General features: G+C 34.3%; 1 long non-coding RNA gene across 1 annotated transcript in view; it reads right to left on the bottom strand.

Moving 5' to 3' along the window:
• LOC111098476 overlaps positions 1-22,488 on the bottom strand; it is a 33,417-nt gene extending 10,929 nt beyond the window's left edge. Inside the window, exons 1-2 of the long non-coding RNA XR_005368392.1 lie at positions 22,412-22,488; positions 11,538-11,665 (exon numbers count right to left, since the gene is read on the bottom strand). This is a non-coding gene — a long non-coding RNA (uncharacterized LOC111098476). The remainder of the gene's footprint in view (positions 1-11,537; positions 11,666-22,411) is intronic.
• Between the last annotated feature and the right edge of the window lie 2,686 nt (positions 22,489-25,174).

The following is a 25,174-nucleotide window of genomic DNA, read 5'->3' on the forward strand; positions in this document are numbered from 1 at the left end:
ACTTTCAAAGGGATAACTAAGAGATTAACAAAAACAAAATTCTATAAAGTTATATTTTGTCATACTAAATCATGGCTTTTAGAATTTTACTCTCATACAATGCATTAAACTTCATTTTACTGGGAGAAAAAAAAAAGAGAGAGAGAAAGGATGGAAAATTCTGGACAGATATCAGAGCGCAAGTCTCCTTAAATCAGCAGCTCAACAACATCATCAAGACACAGTTTCTTTCAGTATGTGCCCTCAGCCATTATTAGGATGCTTTTCCTCTTAACATAGCAACTGGCAACTTTAACCTTTATCAGATCCCATGGAGAGTTTGTGACACCACTGAGTGTCTGCTTTAGTAGTTCTGGGATGGACTGAGCACAAAATTTTGTAGTCCCAACTTGTTTCCAGATGATGTTCTCTTTTTTTTTTTTTTTTTTTTTTTGATGTTGATGGTTCTAAGCGCACGGACTTCCCTCATGGCCCCCCAAATGAATGGCTGGAAACTTTTCCAGCATTTCATATGGATTACACTATAGTCAGGCAAAAGATAATGTATCCCTATTGAGTGTCCCATATTAGAAGCAATTTTTTTCAAAAGCCACAAAGTTGCCTTTTCTTCATTTCTTATTTTCTAAAATGTTGCTGTATGTCCATAACTAACCAGGATCTTTACAAAATGATTGAGTTAGTTAATTTGTTTAGACCCATCAAGTTTCACCATCTGGGGTTCTTTTAGGTACCTTGATCACTTGAAAGACAGTAAAAAAGAATTAAAATTTTATAAACAACAAAAATGGGCAGAATGATCATGGATAGAAAATTAACAGAGCCTTAAACAACAAAAGCTAATATACATTTTCTCTTTTTTGGCATAAATTAATTTACCGAAGATGTATCAGTCTTTTAAAAACTGATTTTGATTTTATTATTGTTCTATTTTTTTCCTTATTCATATTTCACTCGTAGTAACTTAATTTCCTAATTCTTTGATTTATTTGTAGTTTATTGTTCAGTTTGCTAATTTAAATATTTACCTAATGCTAATCTGATTTCATAATAAGTTTTACAGTGGTAACTATTTCTCTTAAATGCATTCTTGATTCCTATATATACTAAATTGTTATGTTTTCATTATTTTCTGTTGATTTGCATTTACTTTCCATTCTTGATATTTTCTGATACCTTGTGGTAATTTTAGAGAACATGTTCCTAACATGTTCTTTGAGCATGTTTCTGCTATTGATTTTTAGGTTTCATTTAATCATACCATATAAAATATCTACACTTTGAAACCGAATAAGAGTATCTGTATGATACAGTATATGTTATGTTTATGTAAGTGATGTATGGGTAAAAGGAAAAAATTTGCATTCTCTATAAATAACAATATGACATATATGTAATGACTGTAAACATATAAATAAACATTTAAGCTTTTTGATGACACATTATTCAAATCTGTTATTGCTATGTATTTGGTTTTCTGTATATTTAGCTTGTTTCATACACTCTTTGTGAAAATACATTTTTGAAAGATTTAATTAATTAATTAATTAATCTATTTATTTATTTATGTGAGTGAGAGAGAATCGAGACAGAGAGCAAGCAGGGAGAGGGGTGCAGGATGGCAGAGGCAGAGGGAAAAGTAGGCTCCCCACTGAGCAGGAAGCCCAGTGCAGGAATGGATCCCAGGACCCCTGGGATCATGACCTGAGCCACAGGCGGATGCTTAACTTGACTGAGCCACAGGTGCTCCAAAAAGGATGTATTAAATCATCTGCCAAATTTCTTCTTTTATGAAGTTGTCTTTGCAATTCAAACTCATTCTTATTCATGTATTTGACTTGTGATTGATTCATAAATATTTAATGTCTTTATGGATTTTAAAATTTATTAGTATATATGTGTGCTTCTTTCTTTCATATAATACTTCTGGCCCTTAGTTCTAATTTATCTGATATTTATATTAATATGCACAATTTCTTCACTTTCATTTGGTTAGCATATAGTTGTTTAAGCCCTAGGTTTTACACTTTGTTTAGTTTGTTTTTGTTTTTTAGTTTCTTATAAGTTATATCCAGCTGATCGAGTTTTTTCAATAAACTAATCTTATTATGGGTTGGTTTTATAATTCTAGAGTTTGGACTCAAATTGGTTTTTTGTTTCTTTTTTTTTTCTTTGCAGAGACTCTAGTTCACAAAACATGAGCCAAACATGAACAAACCATTTCCCACTATCCTGAAAGGCAGTGGAAGGAGAAATTCTATAGCTAAAAATAGAGTAAATAGTCATCCCTCAGGGGGTTTAAACACAGGCTCATATTTTACTTAATCCCATAGCTCCGAAAGGGAATTATGTTCTTTCTTATATTTCAAAAGGGGCATCAAGGACTAAATTCAAGCTGATGTATTATAATCAAGTTCCAATAGCCAGTTTCTTTTAGGCCTTTAGGCTTAAAATAATTTAAGGGATAGGCTGGTGACTGTCCTCTTACACAAAGTTAGAAACTGCGTGGGAAGGGAGTCTCCTCTCATTCTAATCAGGACATGCATCACTGTGGCTCTTTAAAATTTTGCTCAAGGGCCATCAAGACAAATGGCACCCCAGGCGAGACCAGCAATCTAACAATGTCTATATTTTGACAAAGGATTTAGCCAATCCACATTTAGTATAATGGCTGACATTTGATTTTGTGCTTCTCAGTCATACCTACAACCTGGTTACATTTCTGCTCGTTCATCTTAAACTTTTCCTAGTTCTGAAATTGTATTCTGCTCTTCAATTTTGCCCGATCCTTCCCTTCCTTATCAATAATAAATCAAGCCATATAACTTCAGTCTTTCAAATTATACTCTCACCCAAATGATTTATTCACCAACAGCATTTCCATCAGAATGAAACATTTTGAATACTTTCCTGTTTTATCCCCTTCCAACATGAAATCTTAATTTAGAATGCTTTTACTTCCCTGATTTTATCACCAAAATATAATATGCCTTATGCTGGGATTACTGTATATTTTTTTTTATGTATTTTATCTTTCGTTTCAATAGTTATCACTTAATTAATTACCATATTTTATTTAAGCATGAATCGTTTAATGCTTTTGCCATCAACTGTTTACCTAATGTATTTTCCATATCTTGGGATATCTATGACGGTTCAATTGCTATTTGGTTAGAGTACACAGGAATAAATAGTTTCTGAATTCTTGTATGCCTAAATATGTAGCACTTTGATGTTGATAGTCAATAGATGTAGTAGCTTAGTAGAGGATTCTGGAAATGCTATCATTTTCTCTCAGTAGTCTGCAGATATTCCTCCAGTCGCTGGCTTCTGGAATAGCAGATAAAATACCTGTAAGCAAAGTTTTTTGGGGGTCTAAAGTTTGGTAAGATATCTGTTTATCCTGGAAATGTAGGGATATCGCTGTTATGTCTGAGAGTAAGTCTTTAAAATTAATTTTCTAGAAGTTATTGAATTTTTCACAAATAAAGGCTTTTCTTAAGCTTAGGGAAATTCTCATATGTTCAATTATCTCTGCAATATTTTTCTGTTATATAATTTCCATTATTTGCATGAGATTTACTTCACCTGTTTTCCTTATCTTTTTCTTTTTCTTTTTAAAGATTTATTTACTTATTCAAGAGAGACACACAGAGAGAGAGGCAGAGACACAGGCAGAGGGAGAAGCAGACTCCATGCAGGGAGCCCAATGTGGGACCCCATCCCAGGACTCCAGGATCACGCCCTGGGCTGAAGGAAGGCAAGCACTCAACCACTGAGCCAACCAGGTGTCCCTATTTTTTTCTCAAGAATTCCATTTCCATATATATTACAGACAGAAAGAAAAAAAACACCATTAATATATATTTATTTAGTCTTCCTTAATAATGTTACTGTTTCTAATAGGAAAAATCCTGTTTTTAGTTGATCTACTGCCTTTAACATTTGAAAACCATGGGATATCTCTTGTTTCAGAAAATCTTTGTAAATATTTTTTAGGTTTCTCATTACTTTGTTGTTAATTTTCTCACAGTAGACTCTTGTGGTTTTCTTTAATGTACTTCAGGGAGAGACTTGTTCTGAATGTCTACCTTGAGCTTCGTCTTCATTTTCACATTAACATGTTCCCTTAATGAACTGTAATTATTTTCTCTTCCTGATCATGATTTTTTAGTTCAGTAAGGCTCAAGGCATTATTTTATGATTCTTTTCTTCATAGCAAATGAGTGATAAATAGAAGTAGAATATGGCATGGATTCCCTTCTAGGGGAACAGGTAGAGAGAATGCTTGGTAGAGAATTATTTCGTTGCTGAGGTACATGGAACAATCTCACATCCCAAGATTTCCTGGCTGTCCAAGCAGTAAGAATGATGACAATCAACTCACAAGAGCAGTTTACTTACAAGCCAACTGTAGTCAGCTGGATCCAGTAAGTTCTCCCACAAAAACCCCCAGCCAACTGGTAGGCTTTCTGATAGAATTTACTGGCTTTTTCCTGCTCAACCTTCAGGAAATCTTGACATCTTCATTATATGCCTTGGATCTGGAAGAAATGTACGATCTGTAGTTGGCTCTGAGCCCTGATTTACAATCCATACAAAGAAAAAACAAAGTACCACATGTTTTTCTTTCTTTGAGAGATACAGGGAGAAACACTGAGGTCAGACAAATGTTCTAGGCTCTGCCAAATTTCAGTGCCCTGTAAAAGAATTTGGGAAGAAGAGAGAAAAGAGGTAGCAACAAACAAGTTTATATGCCTAGGTATTGTTGAGCTTTTGAAATGTATTATTCATTTAATTCTTATAGCGACCTCAATGGTAGGAATTACTATTATCTTCATTTTCTGAGTACACAAACTACGGCATAGAGGCATTTTGCAATTTGGCCAACGTCTCATATGGCTAATAGAATAGCAGAAATAATGGTAAACCAGGGAGATACAAACCATGAGCTAAATCATCATGCTATATTACTTATTTCATTAGCTTCCTATCAGTTTATTTCCATCTGAACACAACATCCACAAAACATACTCTCATCATTTGTCTATTTTATCCATACTTTATCTTATGCGAACAAAGACTTGTTAAGACTTGGGAATATAAACAAGACAGCTCAAACTTTTAGAAGCTTATAGTTTAATGGCTTGACAGAACATAAAATCAATATTCAAATGTGAATTCCAACACTGGTAAGCAGAAGTGTTTGTATGTGTTTATGTGTGCGTGTAAAGAGAAAGTTTTAAAAATTTATACAAAACATTTTCATTTTTTAAAAGATTTTATTTATTTATTCATGAGAGACACAGAGAGAGAGAGAGAAAGAGACAGAGACAGAGAGAGGTAGAGACACAGGCAGAGGGAGAAGCAGGCTCCATACAGGGAGCCTGACGTGGGACTCGATCCCAGGTCTCCAGGGTCACACCCTGGGCTGAAGGCGGCGCTAAACCACTGAGCCACCTGGGCTGCCCCACAAAACATTTTCAAAGTGTTTACAAACTATTCTACCAATTTAGCAAATTATCTACCTAAAAGATGCCAACAAATACTTAAAAATAAAATGGCTCATGGCAGTAATGACATGTAAATACTATAAATTTTACTTTAGTGCATAGTTTCTCAGCCTAGGTACTATGGGTGTTTGGGGCTGGATAACACTTTTGTGGGGGGGGCTTGTACTGTACGCTGCAGAATGTTTAGCACCAACCTTGTTCTCACCCACTAGATCCTAGCAGCAGCCACTCCTCAGGTGTGCCAACCAAAAATATCTCCAGACATTGCCAAATGTCCTCGGGAGAAAAAATGTCCTCCATTAACCATGTTCTAGTGTTCTTCTTCAGGAATAACATTGCTTATAATAATAAAAAAGAAGTTACATGTTTAAAGATTTGTATGGAGGAAAAGGGAAATTAAAATTTTTAAGGAATCCAATTGTTAGTCTGCCAATGCCAATGCTTATCTCAGGCAAGTTTAGTGATCATTCCTTAGTAGAAATATCATTTCTAAGTCCTTTTAATTCATAATTTCCACAGAATCACTCACAAGGCTCTCTCTTTGCCTCAAGCTACATCGGTCCTATGTTTTATTTAGTTTTTTGAAACAATATCTGCCACTCATCCAGAGGATAAGTGCATTCACCTTGGTTCTGGTATTTCCTCTACCTGGAATTCAAGTGTCTAAATTCCTACAGCTGGTTGGGCGTCCAACAATAGTTTGACACACCATTCAGAAAAGTTTGTCGTTGAGGAGACTAACTCTTCAGTATTTGATAAGTCATTGTGTCTGAAAGCAGAGCACCTACTAAAACAAACAAACAAACAAACAAACAAACAAACAAACAAACAAAAAGCAAAGGTTGGGAGCACCTGGGTGGCTCACTGGTGGAGTGTTTGCCTTTGGCTCAGGTTTCCTGGGATCGAGGCTTCCCACAGGGAGCCTGCTTCTCCCTCTGCCTATGTCGCTGCCTCTCTGTGTCTCTTGTGAATAAATAAATAAAACTTTAAAAAGAAAAAAAAAGAAAGAAAAAAGAAGGAAAACAAAGGCTAAGGTTTATGCTTCAGTCTCTATCGAAACTCTGACTTTAACATTGGTGATTTCTCTGCTAAAAACTATCTTGCTGCCTTCAGTCAGCTTTTTCTAAGTCTGCCATTCAGACTTTTCAGTTTGTTCACTACTAACAGAGGCTTTCATATCAAAGAAAGGCTCTAGTAGATTAGTCACATTTTTAGCACAAATATGCAATATGCAAACTTTGTGCTAGCAGAGCTTCCCTTGCATTAATTCAGATGGTGTTTAGTATAGAACCCAGCACTCAATAAGCCATGTAAGTGAAGCCACACCACCATTAAATCTTTTCGCTTTTTAATTCTATGTTAATTCCTAGTCTTTTAGAACAAGCTAGCCATTAATCAATGTTACCTATATAACCATAGTCTTGTAAATTATTGGAATGACCACGCGTATAAAAAAATTACTTTTTTTTTTCTTTTGAGAGAGAGAGAGCACCTGTGCGTGCATACACAAGAGGGGAGGGGAGGGCGAGAGGGAGGAGACAGAAAATTAAGCAGGGTCCTCAAAGCTCAGTGCAGAGCCCAATGTGGGGCTCAGACTCACGACTCTGAGATCAAGAGCTGAGCCAAAATCAACAGTCAGATGCTTAACTGACAGAGCCACCCAGGCACCGCTAAACAAGTTTTTAACTTGGAATGAGGACTCTCTCCTCTTTGACATATTATTACAGTTCTCTCTAGCAGTCAACTGTACACTTGAAAACCAATTTTGTTTATCGCTTCATATGTGATATCCAAGCTTGCCCCTGAGTGTTTGCCTATGCTTCATTTAAGGAAAAGTACTCTAACATTGTTCCAGGCAGTATGATATGACTCAAACTCCAAAGAAAATATTTAAAATAATAATAATAAAAAACACCCACAAGGTCCTAATAGTGATTCTTCTTTTTAAATAAGAGAAGTTACTGCTACTTCCTAACATCTCTACCTAATTTGTAATAGTCTAAGTTTTACAGTTTTCCTGGGCAATAAATTCTCTTCAAAATTTTTATATCTAATGCCAGACATAGCAATTTTCAAGCTGTGAGATCCACTTGTCACATCCTTGAAATTAGTTCCAGGTCTAAAGCAAGAATAAGAGGCATGTATAATCTTCCATCACTAGAAAACCAAACATATGTTTTGAATGGGAAAAAACAAAAGCATGTTTCTTATCAGCTATAACCATTGAGTGGCCAAAGTAACTTAGGTGCACTTATAGTTGGCTCTGTGTTTATATATATATATATATATATATAATTATTTTATAATATTGGAACTGTAAAAGAACCTTTTAAAAAATGTTAGTGAGGAATTTAGAATTAGAGATTATTGGTAAGTGGAATTGGTTTCATTCATGCCTAGTTAAGGCATCAGTGTTCCTGGATAAAGCTAAATAGTGTCTATTGCACTTGGATCTAGAGTTTCAGTTCTGAGTTCATTACTTATTAGTTATAATACTCTGGTCCAGGTTTTTTTGTTTTGGTTTTGTTTTTTTTTTTGTTTTGTTTTCTCTAAGCTTCACTTTCTCCAGTGTATTAACTAGGCTTCTCCAGAGAACAGAACTTATTATAGTTCTTTATTGTATATATATTGTTATATATTATATATGTACATTATATAGTTAATTTTATATATATATAATTAGAGAGAGATTGATTTATTATGAGAGATTCATTCACACAATTATGAAAGCTGAGAAGTCCTTTGATTTGTTATCTGCAAGCTGGAGTCCCAAGAATGCTGGTGGAGTGTATAATTCCAGTGTAAACCTGAAGGCCTGAGAACCATGGGAACTAAAGCTATAAATTTCAATCTGAGTCCAATGGTGCACTAATGTCTAAGGGAGGAGAAGATGAATGTCCCAGCTTAAGCAAAAAAACAAATTCACCTTTTCACTGCTTTCTTGTTCAATTCAGATCCTCAATGGATTGGATGATGCCCACCTGTGTTGGTGAGGGCACTCTTCTTTCCTCAGTCTACCAATTCAAATGCTAATCTCTTCCATAAACACCCTCACAGACACCTTGAATATAATAGTTTACCAACTATCTAGGTATCCCTTAGCCCAGTCAATTTGCACCAAAATTAACTATCACACACATCCACCAAATAAGGATTATATTTAAAATCTTAAATTTGTTGTGAAGATTAGTTTAGATTATAAATGCCAACACATTTGTAGACTGTTGGGCAAAATGCAGTGTTTAATATGTTAGCTGCTACTAACATTTCAATGTATCTCATTATTTAAATATAAGATAGGTAGAGATTTTTTGTGAGAGCAGATGTATACAATCACGCCACTTCACATTGTCCCCACACACCTGTCCAAGACAGATTCACAAGCCATTTAAAAACAAATGTACTCTAGTTAGTACGGTTGTTTAGGAAATGGGTAGTCTAGACACTGTATTGTTTTTAATTTAACATTGGACCTCAAATTGTCAAGTACAGTGACTATTTCTGGCACACACAACGTATCCCTGATTCTAGAACCAAATTCAGCCCAGCTATGTGTATATGTGTGTGAATGCAAAGAATTGTTTTCCTATTGCTATAAACTTTTAGATCCCCGAGGAAGTTTTACAATGAAACATCCCTTAGTGAATATAGTCAAAGAGAAGGAATTTCCTCTCTTAATCCTCAAGTATCAACTCTGTAATAGTATAGAGGATAATGTCTGTGCTCCTCTCAATATTCTCACTTTGCAGTCCTGGCCTGTGGATGATGATTTTCTAACCACAAATAAGATTTGGCGGTAATCCTTGTTTTAATTTTCTAATTTATCTATCCCCATCATGGAGGTTATGTGTTATTGATGAAAGCCTAACTGAGCTTCCTTTCACTAATGGGCAAGAATCCTATCGATATGTGTCAGAGAAGGGAATGCACAGTATATGCTTTTACTGACTTTAACTTCTTTACTTCCATGTGGCACAGCACACTTGGCATGACCTATTCTGCCAAATTTCGTTCCTCTCCAAGTACCTTCTCTTCCTTCTGAAGCAAGGTGAGTAATGTAATCAGCCATGCAGCTGGCCAGCCTGCCCAGCAGAGCCAGTCTTGTCTTACAATATATAGGCACATTTGAGCAAGTGAATCCAAACCCATTACTCTTTTTGGAATAAGAAGTAGGAGGTCCCACTTTAATATCAAGTAAAAGCCATGTTTTCTAATCTAGCTTTATTATATTCTATCTTTCTAAGAAATCAAAAACTTGCACATTTATTAACATTTTCCATTTCACTGTTTTCATTGGTCGCATATCCTGTATTGCAAGGAGACCAGAGGAGAATTAAGTGACACCTCAAACCTACTGCTGCCTGGATAATCTTCTGCATTATGGCAGTTATGGCAGGGTTTGCTCCAGAACAGGAGCAGGAAGGCAGTCAAGCCTCAGCTCCATGACTTGTCAAGGTTTGAGCAGTGTGTTTTGGCAACAAGGAAGTTCACTAAAAAGCCAAAATACAATTGTAGTTGGTAAATAATGTCTTGAAATAGAATTTCCTGAAGTCATAGATTGCAGATTTGCAGATCTCAGGAGTATACTTAAATTCTGGTAATCCTGGCAGAAACAGTACATTATGGGCAGGCTAAAGAAATCCTTCAGTTTATCAGAAAAAAAACTTGCAGGAAGAAACTTCTGCAAAGTACTAGAGTTGTTACTAGTAAGATAGGATGTAGTTATTTAGAGATTTTTTTTTAATGACCTCACACTGTGTTTGTGATATGTATATTTTCTTAAGGGTGTTCCAATAAAAATTAAAGCACAACAGCAACAGTGGAACATTTTCTAAAGATTATCTTTTTTACCATTTGATACACCCAACTTTGTGAATGAATGAGGAAAGGCAATATTACCTCTGTTAATATAAAGGTCATTCATTTAATAAGTGACACATCTGGAAGAACCACATGTCATAGCATCTCTTAACCTTACACCACAATGACATTGAATAATTTCAAGTTATTTTTTACTTCTTCTATTTAAAATTCTGGAAGTCTGCATGTATTTGTAGCTGGGCACAGGCCTTGCATTGTTAATCAGATACCCCATTCTCATCATTTCCTCATTATACTGTGATTTGTTGTACTTTGGAAAAACTGTCAGAAATGCCACATTACATGATTTCTAAATATCTTTCAATGAGGTGGATTGCTACCTACAGGATGATAGCAGAATAAATGCACATAAGAACTTTCCCCAGAAATGAGCTAGAAGTCTGTGGCAAAGGATGCATGTTTTATTTGTGAAAGCTGATTGTTAGTTTATTCAGATTTTCTACAGGAGAGATAGACAATACAGTATAGTAACAGAGACTGAATGTCTTTGAGTTAGACAAATCTTCGTTCAAATTCTACTTTACTTTCTACTGGCTGTTTGAGCAAGTTCCTTAACCTCTCTGAATCTTTTTTCTCTTTATATATATATATAGCTTAAATAATAGTTCACTGAGAAAACTTAAGTATAAAATGAGATGTTTTATGTAAAATACTTAGCATCGTACTTTGTGAAACATTCAAAATAGTTTTATTATGATATTAATAGTACATATATATTATATTGCATAAGTATAAGTTATAGGACTCAATCAACACATCTTTAGTTATTATTAAAATGTGTCAAACACTGTGCTAAGTTTCAGGAATTGGAAAATAAACAAATCCTTTGTTTATAAGCCTGTGTAGGAGATAAATATTAATCAAATAATCATACAAATTAATGTAAAATTACAGTTGTGATTAGTAATAAGAGGAAATACATCATGTTAATAAATTGAGTCTTTATACTAACATTAAAATTAGGTTAGTTTTATAATTTTTATTTTTTTTTATTTTTTTTTTATTTTTTTTTTTTTTAGTTTTATAATTTTTAAAATAGGAGTTTTATACCTCTTATTGAGGATTTTAATATTTTCCTGAGTAGAAGACAATAATGCTTTTAAAACAAGGTGCTAATATGATTAATTCTTTGTATCAAAAAGTTACCTTTGATCACAGCTTGAGAAACAGGTAGTAGAAGGACAACAAACGGATGAGGAGAAGACAATTATCAAATGATTGTAATATTCCAGCCAACAGATGGTGTCAGATTTTGGTTGTAGATACTGGGAGGACTCAACAAAAAATTCAAAAAAGAATTATAAGTTGACTAAACTTGGTAATAAAAGAACAAAGATGAAGGAAAAGAGTTGTCAGTGACGACCTAGCTTATGGACATGCTGAATGAGATGGATGATGTTGTCATTACAGTAGCATCGATAATAATTAATTATAATTAATAATGAAAATGTCATATTGGGAAAAGAACCTGTTAGCTTAAAGACTGGACAGTCACTTTTACCCATCCTATTGGTGTTAAATAGGTCCTTCAGAAATGTATGTCATGGTTCAAAATGTATTAGAACATATAAGAATGTTGAGGAGGCGAGAAGAATGCCATGGTTTCTAAAACTTTCTGATCTTGAGAATTACAAAGATCAAAAACCTATGAGTAGAAGTTCTATTTATGATGAAGTAAATGGGATCAGATTTACTTTCTGCTTAAAACAACAAAGACAAGCAATATGAAACAATGGTTTTAAGGTAAGTTTATTGGTCTGTAGGTAAATTTAAAATTTAATTTTACCCTGGGACATGAGAAATAATATAAGCCCTGTGACCATTCAAACATACAGGCCAAAATGGTTTATAGGTGTGATCCTGGGGGCATGTAATCAGACAGACTTCAGTGTCCTCCCTAAGTTGTGGAGACAGAGTTGAGTGTGCAGAAAAACCAAGAGAGCTATTATTCAAGAAAAGACTATAGCGAAGAGGGAAAATTCCAGAGAAATATTCCAGAAATTTGGAGAGACCCCTTTTGAGTATTTAGCTAACTTACTGATCAGCATATGAGGGTACTAAGGAAAGTAGCACTCAAACAGGCTTTACATAAGAGTATTTGGTATTCATGCAGGCTTGCGAAAAGGTCTGTTCCCATCAAATAAACTGAAAAGCCTCAGGACACATGAGGCATGGGGTAATGGACAGGGAGTCTTGCCTCTTTAGTAGTGGGGAATAACTGACCCTTGAGAGATGACTGTTCCGATGCCACCTAATAAACATTAAAAGCAGGACCTGAAAAGATCAAACTCTTTCCAAATAATTTGATAGCATCCCAGACAAAGCTCAAGAATTGTATAGGAATATAAAATAACTCAGCACCAAACAAGCTGAAAATTATAATGTGTCTTATACAATAAAATTTATAAGACAAATAAATGAGGAAATACCATTTATGATAAAAAAAATCAATCCATTGAAATCTACCCAGAACTAATAAAGATGTTAGAATTAGCAAACAGGTACGTTAAAATAATTATTGTAACCCTATCCATATATTCACAAAATTAAGTAGAGTATGGAAGATATAAAAAGGACCCAAACCAAAATTCTATAGATACCAATCACAATGTGCAAGAAGAAAAACACTCGAATGTGATTAATTAAATATTAAGTATTGCAGAAGAAATGCTTAGTGAACTTATAAAAAGGGCAATAAGGTATTTAAAAATGAAACAGAAAAGGCAAACAGATTTAAAATAAATAAAAATTAATAGAAATCAGTGATCTGTGGGACTTCAAGTGGTTTAATATACTTGTAATTTGAGTCTCCCAACTAGAGGAAGCATATGTAGAAAGAGAAAAAAAAATTTGCATGTGAAAAAAATTGCCGACAATATTTTAATTTCAAGGAACATAGTCAAGAAGCTCAAGAATTCTGGAATCAAGACAAGCAAGGACTGTTTTAATTATTATGGATTTATAATATATTTTACAATCAAAAAGTGTGATGCCTCTAGCTTTGTTTTATCTCTCAAGATATTTGGCTATTCAGGGTCTTTGGCAGTTTCAAATGAATTTTAGAATTGCTTTTACCATTTCTTTTAAAAAAAGTTTTGAATGGGAGAAAATATTTGCAGACCATATACCTGAAGTTGGTTTAAAATCCAAAATATATAAGAAACACAAACAACTCAACAGCCAAAAAAAAAAAAAAAAAGACCCAATTTAAAAATAGACAAAAAACTTAAATAGATATTTCTCCAAAGAAAATATGCAAATAATCAAGAGGTATATGAAAAGGTAATCAATATCACTATACATAAGGGAAATATAAGTCAAAATCACAAAATGATGTCACCTCACTTCTTTTAAGATGGCTATTACCCAAAGAGCAAAAGATAGTGTTTGGAGGACTGAGAGAAATTGAAACCCCAGTACACTATTCGTAGGAATGTAAAATGATATGTGGCTGCTATGGAAAACAGTATGGAAGTTTCTCAAAAGATTAAAAATAGAATTACTACATGACCTAGCAATCCCATTTCTGGGTATATACTTAAAATAATTGAAATCAGAATTTTAAGAGATAGCTACACTATTTTTCATAATAGCCAAGATGAAAGTAACCTAAATGTCCATTGTTGGATGAATGGATTTAAAAATGCGGGAAGGGCCTGAGTGGCTCAGTTTATTGTCTGCCTTTGGCTCAGGTCATGATCCCTGGGTCCCAGCAATGAGGCTCACATTTGGCTCCCTACTCAGTGGGGAGTCTGCTTCTCCTTTGCTCTCTGCCCCTCCCCCTGCTTGCACTCTCTCTTTCTCTCTCTTAAATAAATAAATAAAATCTTTTTAAAAATATGGCATATGCACACAATAGAATATTATTCAACCTTGAAAAAGAAAGAAGCCCTGCCATGTGAGACAAAATGGGTGAACCTGGAAGTCATTATGCCAAGTGAAATAAGCTAGACACAGGAGGATAGATACTGTATACTTTCACCTCTATAAGTTATATAAAATAGTCAAATTCAGAGGAAAAGGTAATAGAATGGTGGTTTCCAGGCACTGAGAGAGGGAAAATGGGGGGTTGCTATTTAACAGATATAAAGTGGTAGGTTTTGCAAAGAGGCTAAGTTCTGGAGATCTGCTGTACACATTATGCCTATAGGTAGCAATATTGTATCATGTACTTAAAACTGTTAAGATGGTTGTTCTTAGCACAATAAAAACAAAATAAATTAAAAGAAATATACTCTAACTGTAAAGACACAAATGGACTAAATGTAAGAGGATGAAAAAATATACTAATACAAGTTAAAAGAAAGTAGAGGGGCTATGTTAATATAAAGCAAAGGTGATTTCAGAATAAGAGGACTCTTTCATTACAATAAATGTGTCAATTTATCAAGAATACAACAAATCTTAAGTGTTTGTGTGCTTAATAGCAGGGTTTCAAAATACCTAAAGTAAAAACTGGTAGAACTTCAATGAGAAATAGATAAATCAAAATGTATGAGATATTTTAATACCCTTTTCTCAATAACTGATGGAATAAGAGACACAAAGAGATAAGATTGTAACTTTTCCAACTGGATCTAACTTAACCTGACCAACATTTACACAACACTCTGTTCTACAACAGTAAAATATGTGTGCTCCTCAAATACACATAGAACATTTATTAAGATGGACCATGCTCTGAGTCATAAAATATGTCCCAATAAACTTTTAGAAGACTTAAGCCCTATAGTACATATTCTCTGACAATAATGAAATTAAATCAGCTAGTAATCTCAGGAAGATATCTCTTAAAAATCTCTAAATATTTACAAATCAGATAAAATACTTCTAAATAACCCATTACTTAAGAAGAAATCAAAAGGGAAAATAGAAAGTATTTGGAACTTAATAAAAGTAAAAACTCAACATATAGAAATTTATAAGATTCTGTTAAAAACAGTATACATGGAGAAATTTATGGCAATGAAATAAATTAGAACTATATCAAAAAATAATAGAGGTATTAATAATTTTAGCCTCAGGTTGCTTCTTAAGACACTATAAAATTAAAACCAAAGTGAGTAAAGGAAAAGAAACCATAAAGATTACAATGAATATCAGTGAAATATAAACTGAAAAGAAAAAGGAAAAATCAATGAAAACAAAAGATTCATTAAGAAGATCAATAATTGATAAAGTTTTAATCACATTGTTCAGGAAAAAGAGAAAGAAGACACAAATTACCAATATCAGGATTTAGAGAATTGATAACACTACAAATTCTATGTATATTAAAGTGATATAATAAGGAAGTGACAATAAATTAACAACAGAAATGAACAAAATCATTGAAACACACAAATCTCATTCAGGAAGAAATGAAGAAACTGAACAGGACTACGTATATTAGGAAATATAAATTGTAGTTGAAAACCTTCCCACAAAGAAAACCAATTCTAGTAAACATTTATAAGAAAGAAAATAACACAATTTCTATACAAACTCTTCCAGAAAGTTGACAGGGAAAGAATATATTGCAACACATTTTATAAAGAGACCATTCCCCTGATATAAAAACTATGAAAAAATATATTACTGCAGGAAAAAAAAAACCTACAGAATAATAACTGTCAAAACAGATGCAAAAATTCTAAACCAAACCCAAGGACATATAAAAAGACTAATTTGTAATGACCAGTGGGGTCAATTTCAGGAAGGCAAGATTGGTTAACATTCAACTAAATAATTCACCAGGTTAATGAGTCAATAAAATCACATGGTCATCTCAATTGACACACACACAAACACCATTTGGTAAAATCCCATATTTGATTGCTTTCCACAATGTCTTGAATTAATTGGATGTTCATATTCAAAATTTAACTGATCCATGCACCATTTTATATAAAATTTTTTTAAGGTGACTATTGACATAAATGTAAAATTACAAACTGTGATACTTCTAGGAAAAAAAACATCCAAGAAAACTTATGTGACTTTAAGTTAGGCAAAGATTTTTTAGATATGACACCAAAAAGCACAATCTTTTAAAGAAGAAATAGATCGATTTGTCTTGCTCATGATTAAAAATGTCTACTTTTCTAAAAATATGGTTAAAGTAATGAGAAACAAGCCACAGACTGGGAGAAAATATTTGCAAGTCAGGAATATATATAAAAACCCTCAGAAATCTATTTTAAAAAGGAACTTTAAAAAAAAGAAGGACATAAGTTTTGAACAGATACTTCACCAAAGAAGATATATAAAGATATTCATCATTAGTTATTAGAAAGCTAAAATTAAAGCCACAGTACTACTACCCATGAATTAAGATTGTTAAGAGTTAAAAACCCCGATCTTGTCAAGTACTAGCAGATTTGTTTGTATTAGCCCAAACTGGAAATAACCAGGACATCCAATAGCAGGTGAATAAATAAACCAAGTTTGGTATATTAGTACAATAGAAAGCTACTCAGAAATAAAAAGTAATGAGTTCTTGAAACATGCTACAACTTGGATAATTCTCTGAATAATTATGCTGAGTGAAGCAATCAAACCAAAACAAAATTTTTTTTAAAGAACACACGTTCTGTGAGTCTCATATACATTTCTACAAAACAAAACCTAATCTCCAGTGAGAGAAATTAATTCAGTGGTTGCTTGGGGATAAGATGGACAGAAGGGAATTACTAAGGACATGACAAAGATATAGGGTGATGGATACCTTAATTATCCTGCTTTTGTCGATGGCTTCTCCCTATATACATATGTTGAACTTTATTGAGTTTTATATTTTAAACAGGCACACTTTATTGCTTGCCAATAAAATATCAAAAGAAGATCTTAATTTTAAGAAATTTCATTCACCAGAAAACATCACAGAGACAGTTGAAAGAAGGAAAAATAAGAAAGCTACGGACTTGGTTAATTAGTACTAAGTGTTATCATTAGCATGATAATTTCCAGCTGGAGGTGCAGAGGCTTCCCACAGGCAAATGGCTGAACCAGCTCTGGGGACTGCAAACTAAAGGCTTTAAGGATTGCAGGGAACACCCGTGTCTCATTATGGGTAACAAGAGAAAAGAATGAAGAGAAAGGAAAATGAAAATGTTCAGTTTGATGCAATAATCCCATTAACTTTTTCTTCCTCTGTGTTCTTGCTCCAGAGAATTTATGCTAAAGGCTTAAACCTGCCTGTGATGTCCAGAGCTAAGGGGATGTTACCATCATGTGTTTGCCAGATGTTAGTCCACCCAGAAGATAAATAACACAGTTTTTTTTTGTCCCAACATTTTATACTATTTCTAATTGAAAATATTTTCCAATGCATAGAACGATTTTCTATTAGGAAATATATAACCTGTAATTAATGATTGAATAATTGACATGCGGATTAAAAAGAGAATTAAAATCATCATGAACATACCTCAAGTACTAGCTTGATCACATTGGTAAAAACAGCCCAATTTTGGACTACTACGTAAGAGATCAGAAAAGGCCTTTTTACTGTCTCGCAAGGATGTTTATTGTTAAGTTGCACATCGCATGTTATCTTCTATTTCTCTTGTCTTTTTAATATCATAATTGTGATATGATAAGTGTTAGTAATGGGAATAAAAATATGTCACGCAAAAAGTAGCAGGATAAGACTCTGAGTTTTGCACATTATCTTGCCAACATTTATATGGAAGATTTTCTCCAGAAGCCTTGAGTTTACGCGGTACCTTTCCTTTTTTTTTTTTTTTTAAGATTTTTATTTATTTATTCATGATAGACATAGAGAGAGAGAGAGAGGCAGAGGCAGAGGGAGAAGCAGGCTCCATGCAGGGAGCCCGATGTGGGACTTGATCTTGGGACTCCAGGACTGCGCCCTGGGCCAAAGGCAGGCGCTAAACCGTTGAGCCACCCAGGGATCCCTCTACGTGGTACTTTTCCTAACTCAACATAGTGTAACCTAGAAAGCACATTAGAAAACTTTGAGGCAGTTCTCTTCATCAGACAAGTATATGTTGTTAGGTTCCCCACTGACCTCATTATCCCTTTCTTTCGTGTCACAATAGGTCTTATGTAGCAGTGCAAGGAAATAGCCAAAGTTTCCTGACTACCCCTCCTGAAGCTAATCAATGAATTCTGTAAGCAGGCAAGACCATTTCAGTCACCTCCTGAAATCTTTGGTGAAGCTTCTACTGTTCAGTTAGGTCTGGACAGCTGCTTCTATATTACTTCTTCCTCTGTTCTTTAAAGCAATCATTATTGTCATCTTTGTCTGTGTTTATATAAAGCTCTCTTTTACACATTGGAAAGACTGAACACGATCTCAGAATTTTATTCTATTAGAGGGAAAGAAGCTTCAGAGAAGGCAGTGATTCTGGCACCCTGCGAATCAGTAAAATCGGAGGGTCCATTTAGAGAATATCTGTCATTCTGACAGCTCTTTCAGGCCTTGAGCCAGGAGGACCTGTTATCTCAGTGCTCCATGAAATTACTGATTGGAGTACAGTGAAGGAGAATTGTGACAGGGAGGGAAAGAGTGACTGAAAATAATAGAAATATGAGAAAACACAGTAATAAAGGAAAGAGGAGAGGAGTGAAAGGGAACTCGGGGAAGGAGTGCGAAAAACAGAAAATTCTGAGCCCAAAAGCAAGGAACACACAAAGATGGCCATCCACACACAAATATATGTCTGGAAAAATTAGTGGTAATCTTAAAACTATCTTGCAACCTTGTTCCAGACAAAGTACTCTTGTGACGTTCACTTCCTGACCCCATAGTGACTTATTCTGAGGCAAATAGTGCTCACTTGAAGAATATTTTTGTCTCCTACAAATTCAGAAAATGTCAAGAGATGAAGTTGGAGATAATCATACTGATATCATTTCAATGCAATAAAGGCTATATCATTTAGTGTTCAAGGTAAAAACACCAGAAACCACCCTAAGGAAAAAAGAATTTACTGTAAGAATTAGGCTGTTTACAAAGTTATCAAAGGGGCTAAAAGAATCATTTAGAAGCTGGGACTCTAGAGTTATGCCAAGAAGGACCCAGAACTAACCTACTCTGAAGCAAGGCTGTTCCAGCGTGGGCCATCAAGCCGTCTCTACTACCAGAGAAGACTTGGAGCAGAAAACTGAAATGACACACACAGTCATAACCAATGGAGTAAACAGTAAGATTAAGAGGCTACTACTCTGGAAAGCTGAAGAATGAGCACTGGATCCTGTTGCAAGAGAACCATGACTTTCCTAAGGAAGCAGGGCAGCCAGAGTTGAGGAAAGAGGGCCTTTCTTGGCTTTGACTTCCAAATCTTCTGGAAGCACATTTAATGGGTGAACACTAATTTGAATCTAGAACCCTAGCTGCAAAGGGGCTTTAAAAATATAGTTTTAAGCATTATACCATCTCCAAATAGAAGACAGGTAAAATAAGTAGAGAGAGCCAATTACAATATCTTAATACATGAGAATAATTTTACATTAGTAATAGAAAGTAAACATCCCAAGAGTTGCCTCCATAAGGTATATAACTATGCATAGATCTTTGGAATAAATTTTTTTATATATATATACTTAATATTTGTGGTCTATAGGAAGTGAGTTATAGAAGGCACAGAGTATCATGTAATTTCTGTTCCAGGAATTTTATTTTGACTATTCCATGAGAGCATTACGGGGCTCAGAAAATATCTCAGTTTGTGTTCGTTTAAATACAATACCTAAAAACTTTTAGGTAGATATGAAAATAGTGATCTTCAAATTTGGTGATTTTGGTAGTTAATATATTTCAAGTCACCTATGAAAAATGCTAAATAACAAGGATAATTTGAAAATATTGAATGATTGTTGCGTCTTTCCACGTTTGTTTAACTTTACCTCTGAGGATAGGATACCTGACATTTCAATACAAAGTACATTATAGGGATGTGTGGGTGGCTCAGTGGTTGAGCTTTTGCCTTTGGCTCAGGGCGTGATCCTGGAGACCCGGGATCAAGTCCCACGTCGGGCTCCCTGCATGGAGCCTGCTTCTCCCTCTGCCTGTGTCTCTGCTTCTCTCTCTGTGTCTCTCATAAATAAATAAATAAAATCTTAAAAAAAAATAAGTACATTACATAGATGCCTGTTGGCATAGAGAATTCACTAGCAAAAATTTATAAGAATTAATAACTCTCAGTGCACAGTAAGATATGGGTCCTCTATAGATTTGGCATTCTCTCTCTCTCTCTCTCTCTCTCTTTTTTTTTTTTTTTTTTTTTAGATTTGGCATTCTCAATTCTGTTCTTTTCTTCACGGTAGAAAATATAAAGGAATGCTTTCTTTGTTTTAGACTCTACTGAAATAACACCCCCCCCAAAAAGGTGATATTTTCTTAGCAAAACTTTACATCAACACCAATACTGTTTAGATCCTCAATACCTCTCATCTAGGTACTATAATAAATTTCTGACTTATCTTTGACCTCTCTGATTTCTCTTCTTATTCTCACAAATTCATCCTAGCTCCTTCACTCCTGTGTTCAACTTTTCACTAGTTTTAATGGTTCCCCATGTGTACCTCCATTTCTTTAGTTTAAATTCACTAGTTTCTCACTGAGAGTCACCCCTGCTACTACAACTATCCCACCTTTTCATAATCCTAGTAATTTTATAGCATTTGAAAAGGTATTGTATTGCTATCACATCATTTCTGATTTCTCCCCATATTCCCCTACTGACACATATTTCACATGCTGTGCATTTAACTGTAATGTCTTTTCTTCTCCATATCCCACTATTGGCTGTGTTCATTCTTTGCAAACCAGCTCAAATGTTACTTTCCTCCTTTAGATTTCTTTCCCCATCAAGCTCTCCAAGGGTGACTTGTTTTTCCTCTGAAACTTTAAAGACATACATATTTCAGGGTCTCTTATGGCATGGGACAATTTCTCTTGTTTAATAATTATTTTGAGTCTGCTTCTATGCTGCCAGCTGACAAGGAGAGACATTGTCTATGTTTATGCCCCCACAGTGCTCTCATAAGGACATATGCTGAGTAGACAGTAAGTTATTACTAATTGAATACATACATTTGTGAATCATGCTAGAAAATGAAACCATTTCTATTTATTGAAAACATGAAAACAACTTCATATCCAGTCCTCTTTCTACTTTTTCCTTCCCCTGACATCCTACAGAAAGTAGCTTGAAGCAGTTTTGCAATTTTCTAACTAAGAAATAATTCATACGTAGGCTTTTTCTTATTACTTCACATAACCCGCTTTGTAGAATTCAAGCTTTCATTATGAATCAGAGTTCAAAGTTTTCATATTAGTGGGGAAAATGGTATTGGGGATTATATGAAAAAATCAATGCATGGCCAGCCTTTAAAATAGCATTTTATAAACTACATAATTGTACATTTGTGCTAATTCATTCCATCTTCTTTTTCTTAGAAATACTTAAAATAGGTTACTATTTTTTAATATTATAAGATATTTATCACATTAATTTTTAGGACATTAGATACCTCTTTTGAAAGCTAAAAAATAAATAAAAAAGCAGACCTTCCCATTTTAATCCAGGAACACTGATCAAAAGTAGAATAAACTTCCAATACATTCACACACATGCACACATACACACAAACACAAGCTCAAATGATTATTACTTTACACAATGACTTGAAACACTGGATTTTCAATAATAATATCAAAGCATACACAATAACCTACTTGTATAATTTTAGTGTTTTCAGAATTATATTGCATGATATGGACATTGAAATAACGTAAATATATAGCTTTAGGAGGGAGTTGGATTTATTTTATTGTCATTACCCAGAATGTTGAAAGCCAGTTTGCAAAGAATACTGAACTCAAATATAAATGTGATTTAAAAACCAGGGAAAGGAAAACACTGTACGTTGCCTTGATTGAATACTTATTTAGGCATTAGGGTAAGACTTAGAAGCTGAACATTATATTCAGGACAACACTGTAAATGGGAAATTTTGGAGACTTTTATTTTTTATATCTTTGAAAAGTTAGGCATAATCTTATTACTTACATTCTCAGAATGTTAAATCAAATTCTCCTCTCTTTAGCTGCTTCCCTAAGATATTTTCCCCCTCACTGGCACTTATGGCCACACATACATAGTCATTATTCTCACCATTATGATCCAAATAGCTTCTTAACCTATCTTCAGCCCAGCTCCTGCCAGCTCTCTCTCCCACAGAGTTTTAAGTGATCCTTTAAAATTGCAAATGTGATAGACATTTCCTTATTTCCAATGTTTTAATAAGTGTCCATTTTCATCAAAATGAACTCCAGAGTCATCCTGGAATACAAGGCCTTTCATGACCTCAATTGTAGCTACATTATTCAGCCTCAATTTTACCATTCTTTGATTTTGTTTAGTATTCAAAAATATGTATCCCACCTAATCCCTTTTTGACTATTTTATTCTCTAAAGAGTTAGAAAACAGCTCTATACTTGGCCAAAAAGAATTAGTTACTAACAAGTGATCTTTTTTTAGGGAGTTCATTAACTTATTTTGACTTATGATAGATTTAAAAAAAAAAAAAAAACCTTACTATTTCATGTTGAGACAAGCAGAGTAAAAAAAAAAAGAAAATTCAATAGTTCAATTTTTTTCAAATATATGTTAAGGACATGTGATAGATCAAGGACAAATCCAAAAGGATTTAGGATTCTAAGACCAAAGATAGAGTCCTTAAGAAAGCACATCTCTAAGGACAGAGAAATTGCACTTCGTGATCAGATAACAAAGCTAGAGCATCCAGAGGGATATTCCTGTGGAGACTCAGTACTTCTTTCTTTCTTTCACAGCTTCAGCAATGGTTTTCTTGTCTAGTTTATTTCTTTGCTTCATATCATTTTGCTTTGTTGTTGAATGTGGGTTAGTGATATTGAGGAAAACAAATGGATTTTCAATGAAAGTGAAGACAGTCTTCTCAGCCTTTTCTGGGGTCAGAATGAGAATTGAAAGGATGGCTGCTCCAGAGTTCAAGGTGAGGGCAGGAGGGAGGTAAGTGAAGCCTCAAAACAGACCCAAAAGTAGTTGTTGAGAGTCAGGTGACAAGAGAGAAAGAAACTGTGGCATGAATTGATCTAGGAGAGAATTAAAAAACAAGACAGAAAAGAAACAGAGAAGCTTCTCAAATATATCGTGGGCAGGAGACTTTGAAAGTAGAGTGTAAGTCAACCCTGAGCTCTCCTTGAAAAAAAAAAAAAACTCTGAAACACAAAGTTCTCTTCCCTCATCTCTGATTTCACACAGAATTACCTGAAAAAATTGTCAGGCACGGCTAGGCTCTCTATTTTGAATATTCAAAATACCTAAAGTAGGTCACCTTAAAATAATTCTTTATAAATGTCCTTCTTGTCCATTCAGACATCACAACGATGAAAATATTATAATAATCATTGGTAATAGAATGTCAGTTGTTCAGAAAAGCAAATTTCTACTTTCCTGTGTGCCTGACCATATGAATAATCTCTCCAAACTGAGGAGAGGAGGCAAGGAATCCAAGGAAAGCGTTATTTCATTTGCTGACTTCTGAGCTGTGTTGTTTACAGTTTACAAGTTCATGTAATTTCATAGGTGGAATTTCACAGTTAGTAGAATGATGAGGGAGGCAGATGGCATAATCATTTATTAAAAAAAATCAACCACTTTCTCATATATATGATAGCTCTTACTTCATTCTTGGGATTTGCATTTTAAATGATTAAGGATCCAGTAAGACAGCATGAAACCTCATTAACAAAGATATATCTTCAGGCCTCTACCTGAAGGGAAAGTGGTGATTTTTCCACCTCATAGCCCTCAGTTTAAATACCTGCTGATTTGTTTTATCTCTACTTACTTCAAAGTATTTCAGCCACATTAATGCAGCTTTTAACTATAGAAACCAACAGAATACAAAATCAAGCTTTTAGCTACATCCTAAAATAAACAAACCAGAAAATTTTTCACTTACGAAGCTTCTATTTTCTATAACATTGTGTGCTATGTTAGTGGTTAACTGAGGGCTTCTTTTGATACTAAGGTAAGAGGGGACAAACAAACCTCTGTGATTTTCCAGTTCATTATGAAAACTAACAGAGCAGATTTGCTTTTAAAATAGATGTGGTGTCTTTAGCTGCTGCTTTGAAGTAAGATGCTGGCAGCAATACGGGACGGAAGAGATCATATATTCTCACAGTGCATATAGCAAAGGTGGTCTAATAATTAAGGTTTAATCAGAGCCTACTCCTGCTGCTTTCCCAATCACTGTTGAAGATAATAATAGCATTATAGATTAGATAGCAAATTGCAACAAAGTTAGGCAACTACATCATAAAAAGCAATATTGATGTGTAAAAGAATTAGGTAAACTTAGTCAATGGAGCATAGCATCTCATTCATATTAACCTCCAGCAGGGCCCTCACAGTCCCAGGCATTGATCCAATCATTTGCTTGCCTAAGTATTTTCTACCTTCTGTGTAGTTGCTTATCTCTTTTCTGCAACATTCACCTCTCTTCTTTAAAAATGCTTTGTGTTCTCTCTTTTACTGAGTAGATCCCGAGAAAAAGAAGTGGGAAGCTCTTTTCAGCAAAAGACTATTGAAGTAGTTAAAGTTGCAGGATCCAGAAAAAGCATCCAGAATCCCTGGGCTGTGTTTTTACCTGGCTCAGCCCTACAAGTGTTAATTTGAGCACCATGATACTACTGATTTGATAGTACTGTGGGATGTCCGTGGTACATAAATCCAGTAGGTGGTAGTTATGCTAAATAATGCTGGTGTGTGTGTGTGTGTGT

Source organism: Canis lupus, chromosome 13, assembly GCF_011100685.1.
Source record: "Canis lupus familiaris isolate Mischka breed German Shepherd chromosome 13, alternate assembly UU_Cfam_GSD_1.0, whole genome shotgun sequence".
Taxonomy (NCBI): domain Eukaryota; kingdom Metazoa; phylum Chordata; class Mammalia; order Carnivora; family Canidae; genus Canis; species Canis lupus.